Raw genomic sequence first — 7,500 nt, forward strand, 5'->3', positions numbered from 1 at the left:
TTAATATTCATATCATTTCTTTATCGTGATAAAATAATACTTCTTTGTTAGAAGTGACACAAAGAAAACCCGAAATGGCTAACAACAGCGGCTGAAATTTGATTTTATCATTTCCATGGATTCAGGAGCAAGTGTAAAATGTTCCATTTTATAATCTGCAGGTGTTTATTAATTATTGTCTAAGGGTAATAATGGCATTAATTGGCCAATGGTTTTAAACTTCAGTACTATTTCATTTATATTTGAGCTGACAGTAAAGGTCATTTTGCCATGGCATGCCGAAGAAACTCTTTCATATTCACATTTACAAAGTGTAAAACAAAAAGCTTTTAGCATACTTTTGGTCAGTTTGCATATGCATCAACCTTTAGCCTTTATCAAGGTAATGGCTAGCTGATGGGCGGGTTATTAGACGGGAAGTTGAAATTATAACAAAAGCCACTAATTATTTCCTGGCAATACAACGTACAACCGGACGATTTCCGTTTTTTTTTTTTTTTAACCAGATATGACAAAAAAAGAATTCCCCCTTTCTTGCAGATATTTCATTTATTATTTACATAAATGACATCTCGACAAATTTGACATCTACTGTCAGGATTCATGGCCGTAGCCACAAAAAAATTTTCACTCAGGCAATGCCATGGTTAAATTATCTTTGTAGGTATTTAGGGTGTTTTTTTGGTGGCTACATTTAAATACAGCACTGGAGTCCGGCATTATTAAAAAAAGTCACGAAAAAAATGACTGAGGCAACTGCCTCGGATTGCCTCATACTGGCTACGGCCCTGGGATTTATGCAGATGACACTAAAATTTACCTAACATTCGGTTCACTAGATGAAGATGAAGAACATTCGGTTCACCACATGAAAATCGAAAACAATTCCTATGCAAATTTTGAGGGGAAAAAGAGGTATATTATTGGATTTGAAAGCTCCTAACCCAGACCTTAAACTGTTTGGGGCGCATTTCGCTTGCGTGGGTAATGACCAAACGAAAAGGACGACCCTTTCTACTTGGGTTACTTACATAGAGGAGTGAGCCACATAAAGTGACTTGGTTATGATTACTTGACACTGAAATTTAAGCACTCTTTACCGAACTAAAATTGAAGAAATCCTCATCATAAATGTTCTGGTGAAAATTTATATTTTTCATGAATAAAAAACACAGAACAAGCACGCAAGCAAACTTTTGCAGATTGACCACTCTCAGTGGGGACTTTTCAGGGCCAATGAAACACAATCAACGAAACGACAGAACACAACAACAACAACTGTTTAGAATCCCAACTAGCTGGAGTCAAACCATTCGGGTATTCACAGGTGTGGCCGTGAAATTGGACCAGGGACTACCAGCAACAAATTCAACGAGTGATCTAAACGGGTCTTGAACCCGGGAACGCCGGATCTAAAGCCAAGCTTCCTAAATTTTTACTTTATCTGGACAGTCACTGTGTTTTGGCTAGTGTATGCACTTACCGTCAATTTTGCCAGCGCAGCATTCACCTTCACCCGACTTTGTGCCCACTAAGTCTTCGATTCGATATAACAAGGTAGCTTATAATAAGGTACCTACCGGAACTGAATATTAAATACCTTTGGCAACCTTGACATTATATATCACGTACCCGCCATAGCAGGTTTCCTTCATTAAACCGAGATGAAAATATCTTTCTTTTGATTGACGTTACATGAAGGATGAAGTATATTTGTCTTCGTTCTTCAAGGGTTTTCGGTGTACGCACAAAAAGAACTTATTTTCAAAGAACTTATTACTCGGATTCATGATCATTTCCTTTTTAAAAATTCTTTTATTACACCGAGATCATTTCCTTTTTAAAAATTCTTTCATTACACCGAGATGAAAATATCTTTCTTTTGATTGACGTTACGTGAAGGATGAAGTATATTTGTCTTCGTTCTTCAAGGGTTTTCGGTGTACGCACAAAAAGAACTTATTTTCAAAGAACTTATTACTCGGATTCATGATCATTTCCTTTTTAAAAATTCTTTTATTCGGTTCACTTTGACAAAAGACTGACCTTCGCACTTATAACTATAAGATAGGATAAATAGGACCAGTTTAAGGACAAAAAATGAGTGAATCTAAGGAAGTTCAACACTGAAGACTAAAGAAAACTATGGGATTTCTCGTGACATCTGCGGGCTTATAGATTATGTATGCACAAGTCACTTGTATGTTATCTTGCAAGAATTGTGGACGATGCTGTGTAAACATTTCTAACTGAATACCTGTCCATTTCGATCAATTCGGCCAACTCATATCGTGGTTACCATTATCTTAGTAGGTAGAAACGTCTCATCATCACCTCTCTGGAGGTCGCTTTTCTCAGTTCAATTTAGTCTCAATTCTTAAATAATCAACTGCGGACGATTTCTATTTCCCTGGACGTTTTGCAGCTTTACTTCCGAAATGCTCTGCAGTATTCCAACATGGCAGAGCTAGATTTGAAAATATCACGGTGGCTTACTTTTTCATCGCATCTATAACAGAATAACATCTTTGCTAATTACTTTTTGTAAAGAAGAAAGAAAAGTTGAAGAAAAGTCATGTTTGCTGTTTCCCATCTCCAAAGTATTTTATCCTACTTTTGAAAGTGGCAGAAAAATAGTGCTACTTATAACTAGAATTTCCTTAAATATGAAGGATATTTTAGCTCATGAAAATTGTTGTAAGCATCAAAAGCGCCTTGAAATGAATCAACACTACATTAATTTTCCTGTACATTGCCAACACGCGCTGTATCCTCGCCGGATGTTAGGGTTGTGTTTAACAGATATCAAAAGAACGCAGAAGTAAGCCTGGATGCAGTTCACAAAGGAAGCGAAGGCTGAGTTTATCCTTTATTGGCCCTCAGGCGCGAGCTACACGGAAGTTTTAACGATGTAAATAAATTAAAATTATGTAAATTTTAATGAACTTGTTTCTGGCGATTTTAAAGCAGCATGTAACGAGTTTTTAATATTACTTTTTATTATATGGCTCCGTCTGACGAGGACTGGGAACTACAAATTTCACGAATTTGATTGGCTAAAATCGATATTGACCGCGGTCTAGATTTTCCCATCTAGACCGGTATCTAGACCGGTAATGTTTTGAGGTGAAATATTGAGTATTTTCTTCTACCAATATTTATTTATGGAAGTGCCAAACAGCATGATGACAAAACTGAGAGAGGATGACGAGCAAACTTTGACAGAATTAAGTTCAGCTCATCGCCACTCATCGCCGTTCGCAAGCAAAATGTCAGTTAGTACAAACTAGTTACATTAAACGAATTAAATTGTTCTTGTTTGGCCATATAATAAACATCTTATCAACCGAGCTAGGTCAGTCTGTATGGGAGAATCTTGACCTCGGTCGCTGGTACAGACCTCACGGCGTTCGGTCTGTACTGGCGACCTCGGTCCAGATTCTCCCATACAGACCTCCCGCTCGGTTAATAAGAACTAAGAAAAGCTGAAAAAAGATGATTGGAAGCAAAGTAAAACCAGAAATTATGGTTCAGTTGTGGTTAAACTATTATTTTAACAATTTAGCAAAACTGTAAATAAGCCTCTTTGGCTTAGCTATTAGGGTGGCAAGGATTGAATGCACCGCAACTTGAAAAATTTGAAGAAAGGGTTTCGTTTTTACAAACGTTGGCCGTGTGGCACTTTTTTTTCAACGGACTTAACTGATTAGACAGGGGCACCCAACGAGAATATAGTTTAAAACCACTTAGACATAGCATTGTTAAACGTATTTTAGTATTTAAACGGTAGATATAGGCATATTTTTATCCCCTAAAAATCTTTCATCTGTTCGGATTTCCTAGCTGAAAGTCTAGTGATCCGAAAATTATAGGGATCAAAACTTACTTTTTCGAAAATTTCAGCCAAAAAAAAGACTTCCGAAAATTCTAGGTGAGCTTTTTAGGGTAAAAATCCGTTAAAAATGGGCAATTATACCATCTTTTAGATGTTCGAAAATCCTAGGACAGGCAGGCAAGCAAGAAATTTTACAACAAATGTTCCGAAAATTCTAGATCTCATATCGTCTTCCGAACACTTTTTTTCCAAAAATTGACGTTGGGTGCCACTGATTAGAGTGTAATGTGAAGTGCTAGTTTTGTGCCCATATGAACCATGTGAGTATTAGCCCTACTAATGGAAATGGGCCCACACAAAGACAGAGAAAAACTCTGACCAGGGCCCGGTGGAATTGAATCCACGACCTTCGGGTTAGATTAAAGCTTAATGCTCTACAGATTGAGCTACAAGGTCAGACGGGAGCTGAGGCCGTGGGAACTGAAGATATTAAAGTCACGGCAATGAACATGTACAAGTACATGGAAGGGTTAATATGTTTTACAAACGTTGGCCGTGTAGCACTTATATTTCAACAGACTTAACTGATTAGAGTGTAATGCGAAGTGCTACACGGCCAACGTTTGTAAAAACGTAACCCTTCCTTGTACCTGCACATGTTCATTGCCGTGACTTTAACATCTTCAGTTCCCACGGGCTGCTCCCGTTTGACTTTGTAGCTCAGTCTGTAGAGCAGCGGTAATCTAACCCGAAGGTCGTGGATTCAATTCCACGCTGGTCACAGTTTTTCTTTGTCCTTGTGTGGGCCAGCCCATTTCCATTTGTAGGGCTAACACTCACATGGTTCATATGGGTACAAAACTAGCACTTCACATTACACTCTAATCAGTTAAGTCTGTTGAAAAATTTGGGCCAACTTTTTCAAGTTCTCCTGTTGTGCTGCGTAAAAAATAGTTAGTTACATATCCTGATATCTTTGTTTTGGTGTTCTAGGGGCATTTTAGTTCTGAGCAATGGTAGTTGAGGGTGCTCAGTTTTAATTTGACCTCCAAAACATAAAAATTATATATTGTGACAAAACCCCTTGAAAGCCAGTGGCCAATATTGTTAGCCAACAACATCCAACACTTTTGGCGCGCTAAAACACAGTTGCATTGTGTAAGGCAGCCGCTTAGGCTCTAACAAACAGAAAGCCGGAGATTGCCCACGTGGCCAAAATCAACCAATCGGTGTGAAAGTCGCATAATTTGTACCCAGTCCAGAACGCGAAGCGACGTCACAATAGAAGTTGATTAGCTCCTCCAATTCAAAACAAAAATTGGGTTTTAAAGTCGTATGAAAGGGGACTTTATTCAATAGGCCTTTTCTGAATTACCTTTGGCCTCTTTTTCAAAGCAAGTCCTGGTACTCATTTTTTTCTTATGAAAATGAGTTTTCATTCATCTGCAAATTAAACTCATTTTCATACGAATGGAGCAGACCTCGGGTTGAAAAAGAGGTCAAAGGTAAATGGCCCATTGAATAATGTCGTTGAAGAAGAAAGATTTGTTTTGTACATTGTTTCCGAAGCACGAATCACGTGAATTCGACTTTTTGTTGTTTGGTAAGCTCATAAAAGAACTGTCTGTACCCATAAACAGAGTTCATTCAAGCAGGACAATGGAGACTGGAAACAAAGCGTGAAATGTCCCCACCACTGGTTTCCACGATATGGTATTTATCAAGAAGGGAGTGATATTTCATGAAAACGTTGTCGCTTGCAAATCCTTCTGTATCGAATGAGATGTCTACTTGGTAGTGTTCACGAGTTCATTGATGACTGTGGAGTCCAATTCTCGAAAGGCAAGTTCGTAGACTGGCGGGGCACCTGAACCCTTTATAGGTTTGAAAAGCACTGGCAACCTGTTGTCTCTCGGTTCCCGCGCTAGCAGCCTGGGCCCTGTTGTTCGAAAGCCGATTAACTTAATTTTGTTCCATATATCATATTTCTTTTGCTTATTTTTGTTTTTCAAGGTTGACATATTCTAATGAAAAGTTTGCCGAATATCAGCGTTGTACAGCATTTGGGAGTAGTGAAATAAACTCCTTGGTTAATTTTTAATCTGGGGTTAGCGTTAATTAGCTTTTGAACAACTGGGCCCTGTTGTTTCTCAGCTTCGCTTGTTGACTGGTGTCTCTCACTGCATTATTTCCTCTGCCTCAGGCCAGCAATCATGGAGCTTTGCTGAACAGGAGACATAACATTCACACTGGTCGAAGGACTAGCGGAGTATACTCTATTGACCCCCTACGGTAAAGGATCCTTCGATGTCTATTCGGGATATGATCACCGGTGTTGCAGGATGGAAGATTTCTATCGGGGATGGGACGAGTACATATCAGGCTTTGGTGACCTGACGGGAGAGTTTTGGTTAGGAAGCGGCAGGATCCGCAGGTTGACGGCCGTCAGGCCCAACTCTCTGCGAGTGGATATGACGATAGTGAAGGGCGTCCGAAAATATGTGAAATACGGAAACTTTCCATCGGCAACGATCCTTCTTCATATTCAGGGAACGCGGGACCCGGATTTTAATTTACTGACACTTGGCAGTTTTCCACAAAAGACAGAAACAACGGATATTACCGTTCTGTGCTCAACTGCGAGGTATTTGAGAAACCCGGTTGGTGGTTTCGTCATTGCTGCTACTTTAATGTTAATGGAGAATACATCGGAGGATTCCTACCATTTGACGAGGGACCCATTTCCTTAAAATTGCGATCTTTTTGCTTGACAACCATTGTCTGATTAAACAACGTAGGCCTCATATACTCCGACATGAAGGTGTCTTACCAAAGGGGCAAATGCATCCAGCCAAAAATCAGTGCAGGGTTTCCTTCATTAAAATCTGATCTGTCCTTAGTTAACAAACCTTAGAAAGTCCCTTTGAAACGTAAGCCATTCCGGCTTATTAAATCAACGGTGAATGAGAATTTCATTTTGTTGAAGCAAAAGTGGTGGCGTCAGTACAGGTAATAATGTTAACAGCGGATGGTCGAAAGATACCGAAATGAAAATAAAGGAGGAAATAAATGGCTCGCATTGGGTGAGGACATGTGACCGTTAACTAAATGCGAACACGTAATGGTGTGCGAGTCAGGCTTGCACGGTTAAAAGTCCTGATGTTTCGTTAATTTCGTTACTCTTTTATTTCTGTTTTCGATTAAGGATTTTTTTGCCATTTTTTCAGTGATAACTAGCCATACTTTCGTGCTTGCCCCTTGCTCTTCAAACAGTTATTTCTTTCGTTAACTGCCTAGCAGACCTTTCGAACTTGAAAACTCTTAAGATCTTTCCGTCTTATGAGGTTTCGCGTCCGTAAATTCGATTTTGGTGGGCTCTTCGAATACGATGTTGTGTTGCTATCGTGGCAAATTAAGCGGCAGTAGCCACTGGAATGATGCTATTAAGAAAAGTTTTGCCGCTGAACTTTCTGTGCTTTTAGTCCTCCGCTATTTTAATGCATGACGTTAATTTACTAATCAATGCGCTCCTCCAAATATTTCTGAACTATTCATTCGTCCGAAGCAGATCCATTCTTATTATAAAAGATCCTTAACTGCAGTTCAGTTATACGTCCAGAGATCTAGATTCACTCTTCACTCAACAACTGTTCTCCTTTTCCACA

General features: G+C 39.2%; 1 protein-coding gene across 1 annotated transcript in view; it reads right to left on the reverse strand.

Annotated features, from left to right (window-relative positions):
- Positions 1-1,543, reverse strand: part of LOC137967369 (uncharacterized) — a 45,487-nt gene extending 43,944 nt beyond the window's left edge. The window contains exon 1 of the mRNA XM_068813905.1: positions 1,484-1,543. The gene's annotated coding sequence lies outside the window, so the exon portion shown is untranslated. The remainder of the gene's footprint in view (positions 1-1,483) is intronic.
- Positions 1,544-7,500: the final 5,957 nt, after the last annotated feature.

This window comes from Montipora foliosa, chromosome 8 (assembly GCF_036669935.1).
Source record: "Montipora foliosa isolate CH-2021 chromosome 8, ASM3666993v2, whole genome shotgun sequence".
NCBI classification, from domain to species: domain Eukaryota; kingdom Metazoa; phylum Cnidaria; class Anthozoa; order Scleractinia; family Acroporidae; genus Montipora; species Montipora foliosa.